Here is a 12,219-nt window from a genome sequence, read left to right on the forward strand (position 1 = left end):
AAAAATGACTGAAGTCTAATCCACCCCCTTAAAACGGCTCTTAATGGGCAGTAGCCGGGAAGGGTCGGAATATGAACGAGAACGAGAGGATCAGTGACACGTTTTTTGTTATTGGGACTAAATAAAAAAGCAACACACAGATTATAACCGGCAGTGATGATGAGAATCTACTGGATTTCAAGAGAAATTAGAAAAGCACAAGAGTTATAGAAAAACAGTTAGTATCAAACATTCTACAGTAAAATGATTCGACACAGAGGGGTCGTTACAGCGTCTTCAGAGAGACTGTGGGTGGCTCTTAAAAGAGCCTTTGTGTTCATTTTTTTCAGTTGCTTTGTGGAGTTTTACTTGGAGCTGGTGTACTTGGTCACCGCCTTCGTCCCTTCCGATACGGCGTGTTTGGCCAGTTCCCCGGGCAGCAGCAGGCGCACGGCGGTCTGGATCTCCCGAGAGCTGATGGTCGCCCGCTTGTTGTAATGGGCCAGGCGGGAAGCCTCACCCGCGATGCGCTCGAAAATATCGTTCACAAAGGAGTTCATGATGCTCATGGCCTTGGAGGAGATGCCGGTGTCGGGGTGAACCTGCTTCATCACTTTGTAGATGTAATGATGTGGAGATGCCGGTGATGGACTGGGGTTGACAATTGTAAACAATTTTACAACACCAAGTTATAGTCCAGCAATTTTATTTTAAATTCACAAGCTTTCGGAGGCTACCTCCTTCCTCAGGTGAATGGGCACATCGTTCACCTGAGGAAGGAGGTAGCCTCCGAAAGCTTGTGAATTTAAAATAAAATTGCTGGACTATAACTTGGTGTTGTAAATTTGTAGATGTAGATGGAGTAACTCTCCTTCCTCGACTTTCTCCGCTTCTTGCCGCCCTTGGCTGGTGCTTTACTCAAGGTTTTCTTGGCGCCCTTCTTGGGAGCTGCTTTCTTGTCCTCAGGCATTTTCACACTCAATTTCAGACCCAGGAATGACCCAAATCCGCTCCGAACTCGGATTAAATAGGCAGCCCCACAGCCCTATGCTAATGAGGGATGGAGGAAGGCAATGATTGTGATTGGGTCATTCGGAGTGATACAACGTCACCTTTCCCATTCACTCTCTGATTGGATACCTGAAGAAACCAATCAGATTTAATACCTGCCACCAATCACAAACACGCTCACACTGCACATTGTCCGGTTTCAGCAATTTGTTCCGAACTGTTGCAGTTCTGCTTCCGGCCAGTAGATGTCCCCAAACCCCGGGACATTGAAGTTCATAGATGATGGAGGGACAGAAGATAAACTCATTCTTCACATTATGTTGCACGAGTGGGATTTGGAAAAACTGGGAATTGGAAACATTTGGTTGGACCAAATGTTGGTTGCATGCTGTATTAAATTCTTGTAATTAATTTAGGGTGTATAGTCTACACTGACGAAGAATCCAACAAAATACAAGAAGACTTTAATAAGCTTGATGAAAGGCGGTGTAAATGGCCATTGAATTTCCATATAGAAAGGTGTGAGATGGTGCATTTTGCTCGGGGGAATAAGAGTCTAAATGTGGTAGAAGAGCGAAGGGATTTCGGGCTACAGATTGACAAATCAGTAAAAGTAGCAACACAGGTTGATGAGGCCACAGAAAGCAAACACAGCACTGGGGTATATTTTTGGATGAATAGAATTGAAAAGCAGATTAGTTATGTTCAACTGTAATTTAAACTTTCAAACCTTCTGTCAAACTGTTAAATCTTCCCTTTCTGAAATCCGTGCTGACTATTCTTTATTATATTTTCGGTTTCTAGATGTTTTTCGATTGCTTCATTGAGTAAAAGATTCCATGATCATTCCTACCACCGACCTTTTGTTAACTGGCCTATAGTTCCCTGGACTTGTTCTATCTCCTGTTTCAAAATATATGAATCACATTAACTATCATCCTTCCCTTTGGCACTATTCGTTTTTGTGATGATTTTTTTTCTATATATGTAACAGTGCCTCTGCTATCTCTTCCCTTGCTTCATTTAATATGTGCAGATGCAATCCATCTGGACCAGTTTAACCACCCTTTCTAACTTAAATGTCTTGATATATTTATTGACCTCTTCCTCTATATCATATTTACCCTGTTAATCTCCCTGGTAAATACTGAGGCAAAGTAACAATTCAATATTTCTGCCATTTCGCTGACATTACCTGTGAGTTTATCTTGTGCATCCCTTAGTGGCACTCAAACTATTCTGGTTTTCCTTTTGTTATTTTTGTGTCTGTGGAATAATTTACTATTTCTTTTTATATTCCTTGATAATTTGATTTCGTAGTTGCTGTTTGCTTCCCTAATTGTTTTTGTGACTTCTTCCAAACCTCTTCCTATTCGCTTTTGCCATCCTCTTATTTAATATCTATGAATGAGAAATTCCACCAGCTTTTTGTGTCTGTTCAGGGGCTGATGTTTGGAAACTATTTATTGTCTATGATTAAAGTACCAGAAACCCCAAACCCAAACTCCACAGAAACACTCGATTTTTCCCTCCTAGTGAAATAAGGCGCTATAATGGTGAGCAGAGCTGCCTTCCAAACAGTTCATTCCAACAGGTTTGAATCCCAGCACGCTGAATTCAGAATCACCAAGACTGGAACCGAATTTGATGATGTTCAGAGGGATAGTGTTTCGAAAACACAAACGGGTCTTATTTATATTTAAAAAATACTTTGAAAGGTAATTTCTTTCCCTCATAACTTTGAATTTAACTCTTTCCCTTTGTATTATTATTTACACTGATCTGTAAAGTGGATACGGGAAACAATTGCCGGATTCAGTGAAATTAATAGATTTTCTGAAGTTTTTCCCTCTGCTGATTCCCGTCCCTTATTTAAATTATGTCGGATTAACCTTTCTGATCTATTGAAGGGTCATAGTCCTGAACCGTTAACCCGAGCTTCCCTTCTCCACATATGCTGCGGGACCTGCTGAGTCTTTCCAGCATTTTTGGTATTTTTTTCTCTCTATTTTATCCCTTTCACTTTTGACGGTCGCCATTAAAACTTCCAGCTTTGTGCTCAGTTTTTATTTGTGTTTTAGTTCGATTTATTTGAATTAATCCAATTCATGTCCTGAGAAATCAGACAGAAATATTGCGCAATATACAGTGAAATATAATGGGGCAAATTCACAACTTTTGAATCAACAAAACAAAAACTTTATTATGAGTCAGTTGTCTTAATTTTTCACTGTCAAAATATTTTAAAAAAACAGAGTAGAAGTTACAGAGAGAAACTATTTCCTCACATTGCACTTTGTCTTGTTTCTGTAACGACAGACAATGTGAATTTGTTCCACTCTGTTAGAGTTCTCGCTTACGGCCAGTCGATGTCAGACTGTATATTCATTCTGTATCTGTCAGCCTCCAGTACTGTCTGTGAGTGTGAGATTAATTCTCTATCTGTCATTCTCTGGTACTGTATGTGAGTGTGGGATTCATTCTGAATTTGTCAGTCTCTGGTACTTTGTGCGAGTGTGGGATTCATTCTGTTTCTGTCAGTCTCTGGTACTTTGTGTGAGTGTGGGATTCATTCTGAACCTGTCAGTCTCTGGTACTTTGTGTGAGTGTAGGATTAATACTGAATTTGTCAGTCTCCGGTACTTTGTGTGAGTGTGGGATCAATTCTGAATTTGTCAGTCTCTGGTACTGTGTCTGAGTGTGGGATTCATTCTGTATCTGTCACTCTCTGGTGCTGTCTGTGAGTGTGGGATTCATTCTGTATCTGTCAGTCTCTGGTACTGTGTGTGAGTGTGGGATTCATTCTGTATCTGTCAGTCTCTGGAGCCACCTGTGAGTGTGGGATTCATTCTGTGACTGGAAGTCTCTGGAATTTTATCTCAGTGTGGGATTCATTCTGTAACTCAGTCTCTGGGACAAAGTGCAAGTCTGGATTCGTTCTGTATTCTTATTTCAGGATACAGCATGTTACTTGAAACTGTATCTTTAATTCATTAATGTTTGCACGGTCCTTTATCTAGCATTATTTTTTAAATATGGATACACTTCTGTATTTTGTTTCAATCAAACAATGTGTGAGGTTTGGTGTAGGATTACATCTTAATCTCTTGAAAGACTATTGTAAATGATAATGTATATTTCAATATTTTACCGTGAAATTATTGATCTGGTATTTATTGTGTAGCTCAGTCTGCACTAATGGAATTGATACTTTATCTTTCAGGCTGACACTTTATGCTATATTTGGACTGGTATGTCAGGAATAACTCAGTCCGCAATAATGGAATTGATGCCATACCTTTCAGCATGAGTTTGAAGTAATTATTGGAATCGTTTGCTATGTGTAGCTTCGTCTACACTAATAGGATTCAGACTGTATGTTTCAATATGATAATATGTATATACGAATTTTGGACTGCATACAATATGTAGCTGGGTCTGTACTAATGGAATTCGTACTGTGCCTTTCAGTCTAATACCGTGTAATATATTTAGATTGGTTTGTAAGGTGTGGCTCAGTCTGCAATACTGGGATTGATACTGTATCTTTCAGCATGACCCTGAATGTGATTTTTGGACTGTATGAAATGTGTAGCTCAGTCTGCACTAATGGAATTGATAATGCTTCTTTCAATCTGATACTGTATGAGAATTTTGGACTGGTAACAAATGTGTACCTCAGTCTGCAGTAATGAAATTGATACTGTATCTTTCATTACGATACTGTATTCGAATTTTGGACCATATATAATGTGTCGCTCAATCTGCACTGTTGGAATTAATACTGTATCTTTCAACCTGTCACTGAGATTTTTAGACCAGTATATGATGTGTCGCTCAGTCTGCACTAATGGGATTGATACTGTATCTTTCAGTCTGATACTGTGTGAGATTTGTATACTGGCATGTAACGTCTATACGAGTCAAATCGAAACTGTGTCTTTCAGTCTGACACTGAATGTGATTTTTGGACTGGCATCTACTGTGTACCTCAGTCTGCAGTGAAGGAATTGAAACTGTATATTTCAGTACGATACTGCATGTGAATTTTGCACTGGTATATAATGAGCAGCTCAATCTGTATTAATGGAATTGATATTGTATCTTTCAATCTGATACTGTATGAGAATTTTGGACTGGTATCTAATGTGTACCTCAGTCTGCAGTAAAGGAATTGACACTGTACATTTCATTCTGACACTATGAAGTTCGTGGACATATATGTGAGTCAAATATGGGTAACATCTGAACTGGTATCTAATTTGTATCTCAGTGTACACTATTGGCATGAATACTGCATCTTTAAACTCATAATGTGTGTGAGTTGTGGGCTGGTATTTAATTTGAATCTCGGGGTACACTATTGTGATTCATTCTGTATCTATCAATCGGTCCCATGTGGCAGTTCTAACTGGTATTTAATTTGTAGCTAATGCTGAACTAATGTGAGATTAACACAGTGCCTTTCAATCTGATAGTGGGTGTGATTTTGGACTGGGAATTATTTATCTGCCGGTCAGCGGTACTGAGTTGTTTAGAAATGGAAATTCCATCGGTATCTCCTGCTCTGTTTGACTGTTGGATTGGGATCAGTGTGGTACTGACTATTTCTGCTGTGTGAGACTGTGGAACTGACGACTTGTCTGTGTCTCTGTGCTCTGAGTGATAATGTACATACTGTGTGTGAGAAGGAGCTGGCTGCACTGTTCCTTGCGGAGGAAACATCACACTGATTCTGGGTCCTTCAAGTATTTGCCTGTAGAAAGAGAAATTAAGTCTTGTAACTCAAGAACAGGTGAGGTAGAAAATACAAAAGTGATCAATTGAATCTCTCTGTTAATAATCATTGTAATATACACAAATGAAAACCAGTGATACAAACAGTGTCAGTGTCTGACTCCACTGCAGTACTCAGCTTCTGTACACCAGGTGTGTTGGGCTGTTTTACAACCATTTAGTGATATCCAGACACAATCCAACACCTTCGCTGATCCATGAATGGGACGACCCGATGGGGCGGGGACCTTTGCACAGGTCAGGCTTCTAATCCCCTCTCCGATGGGGCTAACAGTTCAACCAAAACCACAGAGCCGCTGTTTAAAATGTGTCCTTCATATTTCTCACATGATGCCTGCAATAGATGCTCTTTGTATAACTCACCACATCCTTACTGTCCGGCTGTGTTTACTGTTCAATCACAAACAGGGCAGGTAGAAAAAATCAGATTTAGTACCTGGCACCAATCACAAACACGCTCACACTGCACATTGTCCGGTTTCAGCAATTTGTTCCGAAACTGTTGCAGTTCTGCTTCCGGCCAGTAGATGTCCCCAAATCCCGGATCATTGAAGTTTATCAGATGAGAGAGGGACAGAAGATAAACTCATTCTTCACATTATATTGCACGAGTGGCATTTAGAAAAACTGGGAATGGAGACGAGCTGTTGGACCAAACACTACTTGCAACGCTGTTTTAAATTCTTGTAATTAATTTCGGGTATATTGTCTATATCGAGGAAGACTACGACAAAATCAGCTTGCAGAACGGCCGTGTAAATGGCCATTGAATTTCAATATAGAAAGGTGTGAGCTGGTGCATTTTGCCAGGGGGATTAAGGAGGCCACATACTCCTTGGAAATTAAGGGTCTAAACGGGACAGAGGAGCAATGTAAATCATCCTGAGAAATTAGAGAGAAATACTGCGCAATGTAAGTGAAAAATAATGGGGCAAATTCACAACTATCGAATGAGTAAAACAAAAAAATTATTATGAATCAATTGACTTCATTTTTCACTATCAAAATGTGCAAAAATACGAGAATAAAAGTTACAGACAGAAACTTTCCTCACATTGCACATTGTCCTGTTTCTGTAACCACGACAGGAAATGTGAATTTTTTTCCGCTCTTTTACAATTCTCGCTTACGTCCAGTAGAGGTCAGTCTCTGGTACTGTGTCTGGTGGGGTTTATTCTGTATCTGTCAGACTCTGTTATTGAGTGTGAGCATGGGGTATATTCTGCATCTGTCAGTTTCAGGTACTATATATAAGTGATGGGTTCATTCTGTATCTGTCAGTCTCTGGTACGTTGGGATTCATTCTGTATCTGTCAGACTCTGTTTTTGAGTGTGAGCATGGGGTATATTCTGCATCTGTCAGTTTCAGGTACTGCATATAAGTGATGGGTTCATTCTGTATCAGTCAGTCTCTGGTACTATGTATGAGTGTGGAATTAACTCTGCAACTGTCAATCTCTGGTGTTGTATCTGAGTGTGGGATACATTCTGTATCTGTCAATCTCTGGTGTTGTATCTGAGTGTGGGATACATTCTGTATCTGCCATTCTCTGCTGCTTTATCTCAGTTTGGGATTCATTCTGTAATTCAGTCTCTGAGACAATGTGCAAGTCTGGATTCATTCTGTATTCTTCTTTCAGTTTACAGCATTGTATTTGAAACTGTATCTTTAACACTTTAAATGATATAGTTCTTCATCGTGTATTTAATCTGTAAATATTAATTTCCTTCAATCAAACAACGTGTGTGAGTTTTGGAGTGGGATCACATCTTAATCTCTGAACTCTATTGTGAATGATAATGTACCTTTCAATCTGTTCACAGTGAAATTATTGGACTGGTATGTAGTGTGCAGCTCAGTCTGCACTGATGGAATTAATTCTGTATCTGAGTCGAACACTGTATGAGATTTTTGAACTGGTATTAAATGTAGCTCATCCTGCACTAAAGGAGTGGATACTGTCTCTATCAGTCTGATACTGTATGAGATTTTTGGCCTGGAATGTGAGATGTAGCTCAGTCTGCACTAATGGAAGTGATACTGAATCTTTCAATGTGATATTCTATGAGATTTTTGGACTGGTGTGTCACATGTACCTCAGTCTGTGCTAATGGAATTGATATTGTATCTTTGAGTCTGATACTCTTTGAGATTCTTGGACTGCTATATCATGTGTGGTTCAGTCTGCACTAATGAAATTGATACTGTATCTTTCAGCCTAATATTGTATGAGATTTTCGGACTGATATGTAATGTGTAGTTCAGTCTGTGCTAATAGAATTGATACTGTATCTTCCAATCATCATTTATGAGATTGTTGGACTGCTATGTAATCTGTGTCTCAGTCTGTGATAATAGAATTGAAACTACATCTTCCAGTCTGATCATTTATGAGGTTTTTGGACTTGTGTGTAACGTGTAGCTCAGTCTGTACCAATGGTATTGATACTGTATGTTTCAGTATAATACTGTATGAGTATTTTGCAATGTATATAAAATGTAGATCAGTCTGCACTAATGGAATTGATACTGCATCTTTCAATCAGACACTATGAGGTTTTTGGACTGGTATCTGATGTATAACTCAGTCTGCAGTAACATGACTGTGAGATTAATTCTATATCTGTCAATCGGTGGTACTGTGTGTGAGTGTGTGATTAATTCTTTATCTCTCAGTCCCTGGTATTGTGTGTGAGTGTGGGATTCATCCTGTATCTGTCATTCTCTGGTACTGTGTGTGAGTGTGGGATTCAGTCTGTATCTGTCAATCTCTGGTACTGTGTGTGGGTGTGGGGTTCATTCTGTATCTGTCAGTCTCTTGTACTGTGTGCGAGTGTGGGATTCATTCTGTATCTCTCAATCACTGGTACTGTATGTGAATGTGGGATTAATTGTGTTCCTATCAGTCTCTGGTTGTGTGTGTGTGTGTGTGTGTGTGTGTGTGTGTGCGCGCGCGCGCGCGTGTATGAGTGATTCATTCTGTTTCTGTTTGTATCTGGTGCTGTAAGTGAGTGAGATATTCATTCCATACCTCTTAATTCCTGATACAGTGTGTGAGTGATATAAATTCTGTATCTGTCAGTCTGTGCCACAATGTGTGAGTGCGGCATTCACTCTGGATCTGCCAGTCACTGGTACATTGTGTGAGCATGGGATTCATGTACATGTCAGTCTCTGGCACTGTATCTGAGTGTGAGATTCATTCATTATATTTAAGTAAATTGTATCTCCGTTTATTGTACAGCATTCAAAACTGTACTTTAATACATTAATGTATGAATATGTTCCCCGGTCTTTTATTGGTAGATACAGATACACTTCAAAATGTAATGTTGCAGGTTATAATCAGAGAATGTGGGCACTTTTTGGAATTCTATTAAATCTGTATCGATGGAAACACAATTGTGATTTGGTGTGTCTTCCAAACTGATATGGTGACATTTTTGAACTTGTATATAATGTGTAGCTCAGTCTGTGTGAATGGAATACTGTATATTTCAGTCTGAATCTGTGTCAGTTTTTTTGTAGTGATATGTAATGTGTAGATCAGTCTGCACCAATGGAATTGATAATGTATCTTTCAATCTGACATTATGATATATTTGGTCTGGTATGTTAAGTGTAAATCAGCCTGTACTAATGTAGGTGACTGTGAGATTCATTTGGGATCTCTCAGTCTCTGGTACTGTGTGTGATTGTGCGATAGATTCTGTATCTGTCACACTCTGGTACTCTATGTGAGTGCGGGATTCACTCTGTATATACCTTCTCTAGTACTGTGTGTGGGATTCACTCTGTATATACCTTCTCTATTACTGTGTGTGGGATTCACTCTGTATATACCTTCACTAGAACTGTGTGTGTGATTCACTCTGTATATACCTTCTCCAGTACTGTGTGTGGGATTCCCTCTGTATATACCTTCTCCAGTACTGTGTGTGGGATTCATTCTGTATATACCTTCTCTTGTGCTGTGTGTGGGATTCATTCTGTATATACTTTCTCTTGTGCTGTGTGTGGGATTCACTCTGTATATACCTTCTCTAGTACTGTGTGTGGCATTCATTCTGTATATACCTTCTCTGGTACTGTGTGTCGGTTTCGGTCTGTATATACCTTCTCTAGTACTGTGTGTGTGTATTATTTCCACATATGCAGTTTCTCATACTGTAGGTTAGTTTGGGATTCTTTCTGTATCTCAGTCTCAGGTAGCTTGTGTGAGTGTGGGATTCATACTTTACCTGTCAGTCTCTGGTGCTGTGTGTGAGTGTGGGATTCACTTTTTGTATCTGTCAGTCTCTGGTATTGTATGTGAGTTTGAGATTCCTTCTGCATGTCTCAGTCTCTGGTACGGTATGCGAGTGTGGGATTCATTCTGTGTCTGTAAAATTATTCTCTCTGTTTATATTATAGCGTTCAATAATTTAGCTTTAATATCTTAATGTTTAAATAGTTTTTCTCATTATTTAATTTGTAAATATGGATGCACTTTCGGATAAGATGCTGGAGGTTTTTAATCAGATAATTTGTGTGCTTTTTGGACTATGATTAAATCTGTATCTCTGAACACAAATTTGAATGATAATGTATCTTTCAAACTGATATGATGACATTTTTGGACTGCTGTGTAATGTGTATCTCAGTCTGCACTAATAGAATTGATACTGTATCTTTAAATCTCATACCATGAGTGTATTATAAACTGATATCTAATTTGTTTCTCATGTTACGCTGTCACAGCATTTCTCAATCTGACACTGTATGAGAGTTTTGGACCTGTATGCAATTTGTATCTCATGCTACACTATTCGAATGGATACGACATGTATTAAACTCACATGTGTGTGAGAGTTCTGGTCAAGTATTCAATTTGAATCTCGGGTTACATTATTGCAATTCATTCCGTACCTTTCAATCGGGCACCATGTGTGATTACTATCTGGTATTTTATTCGTAGCTACTGTTAACCTACTGTGGGATTGACAATCTTAAAGCATGACTTTGGACTGGGATTTTTGTATCTACCTGTCAGTGGTACTGAGTTAGGGGGAAATGGAAACAGCGTCTGCCTCACCTGCTCTGTTTCCGTGTTGGATTGAAAATGTGCCTCCGGATATTGGGATCAGTTTGGGACTGACTGCTTCTGCTGTCTGAGACTGTGGAACTGATGACCTGTCTGTGTCTCTGTGAATGATAACGTACCGACTGTGTGTGAGGAGGAGCTGGCTGCACTGTTCCTTGTGCCTAGGATGGAGGAAGCATCACATTTATTCTTGGCCCTTCAAGTATTTTTCTGTCAGAAGAAAAAAGTAACTGTTGTAACTCCAGAACCAGTGAGGTAGAAAATACAAAAGTGATAAGTTTAATAGCTCTGTTAATGATAATTATGTAAATCAGCGATACAAAGAGTGTCAGTGTCTGACTCCACTGCAGTACTGCAGCACTCAGCTTCTGCACACCAGGTGTGTTGGGCTGTTTTACAACAATTTAGTGACATCCAGACTCAACCCAACCCCCGCACTGATCCATAAATGGGACTACCCGATGGGGCGGGGACTTTGTACAGGTCAGGTTTCTAATTCCCTCTCCCAGGAGAATAACCTTTCAACAGAAATATAACAGCAGTTGTTTAAATTGTGTCCTTCACACTTCTCACCTGGTGCCTTCAATAGATGCTCTTTGTATAATTCCACATATCATTACTGTCCGGCTCTGTTTCCACTCTTCACTCTCCAAAAACAACAAACAGGGTGAGACTGGAACTAAACCAGGAACATTCACTACTGGTTTGGGGCGAGAAAGCAGCAATGATTTTAAATAGCAGTTTCTCCCCATTCTCTCTCCCTTCCCCTGGACACACCCGGTACACACTCAGCCCGAGAATGACCTCTCCCTTCCCCCTCTCACTCCATGTTCCGGGACAAGTTCCTGATCCACTCCGCCTGTTACGAAAAGCCCCCGGACTCCCCCTGACCTTCCCCCGGACTCAATGCCGATCTCTGAGTCCATCTGCGGACACGATCCCGAAGCGATGAGCTGCTGTAACGAGGCTGCTCTTTGCTCCCTTCCCCCGGGGGCCATGATCTCTCCATTCCCGGCTGTTTTCAACCATCTTCTTCCGCTCAGTGAGGGAATGGCCCCAATCGGCCGAGCAGGGGGAGGGGATCGCGCATGCGCTCTTCCACTCACCAACAAGTAGCGCGGGGGGCGCGGCTGAGTCACGCATGCGCAGATATCTGGTTTAATTCCCAATACAAAAATCGATGGAAACTTTCCCCAATTGGAATTTTTCAGAGTCTGAGCAAAGGAAGTGGGTCTGGGGGAAAGGTCAGAGGGAATAGGGTCCACAGGCAGTGCAGGAACAGGCACCAGAATGGGAAACAGATGGGATTCCACCAGTGACTAACGCTGGAATCCAGACTGACTTTACA

The 12,219-nt window shown here is 40.3% G+C and overlaps 1 long non-coding RNA gene across 2 annotated transcripts; it reads right to left on the bottom strand.

Moving 5' to 3' along the window:
* Nucleotides 1-3,179: 3,179 nt before the first annotated feature.
* LOC137312408 (uncharacterized) lies at nt 3,180-11,616 on the bottom strand. Of its 2 annotated transcripts, none has more exons than XR_010960719.1 (3): nt 11,445-11,616; nt 10,991-11,081; nt 3,180-5,746 (listed from the first exon to the last, which is right to left on the bottom strand). It is a non-coding gene; the product is annotated as an uncharacterized lncRNA (long non-coding RNA). The 2 variants fall into 2 exon arrangements; XR_010960718.1 differs by having other exon boundaries at nt 10,863-11,081.
* Nucleotides 11,617-12,219: the final 603 nt, after the last annotated feature.

This window comes from Heptranchias perlo, unplaced genomic scaffold (genome assembly GCF_035084215.1).
Source record: "Heptranchias perlo isolate sHepPer1 unplaced genomic scaffold, sHepPer1.hap1 HAP1_SCAFFOLD_43, whole genome shotgun sequence".
In the NCBI taxonomy this organism is placed as follows: domain Eukaryota; kingdom Metazoa; phylum Chordata; class Chondrichthyes; order Hexanchiformes; family Hexanchidae; genus Heptranchias; species Heptranchias perlo.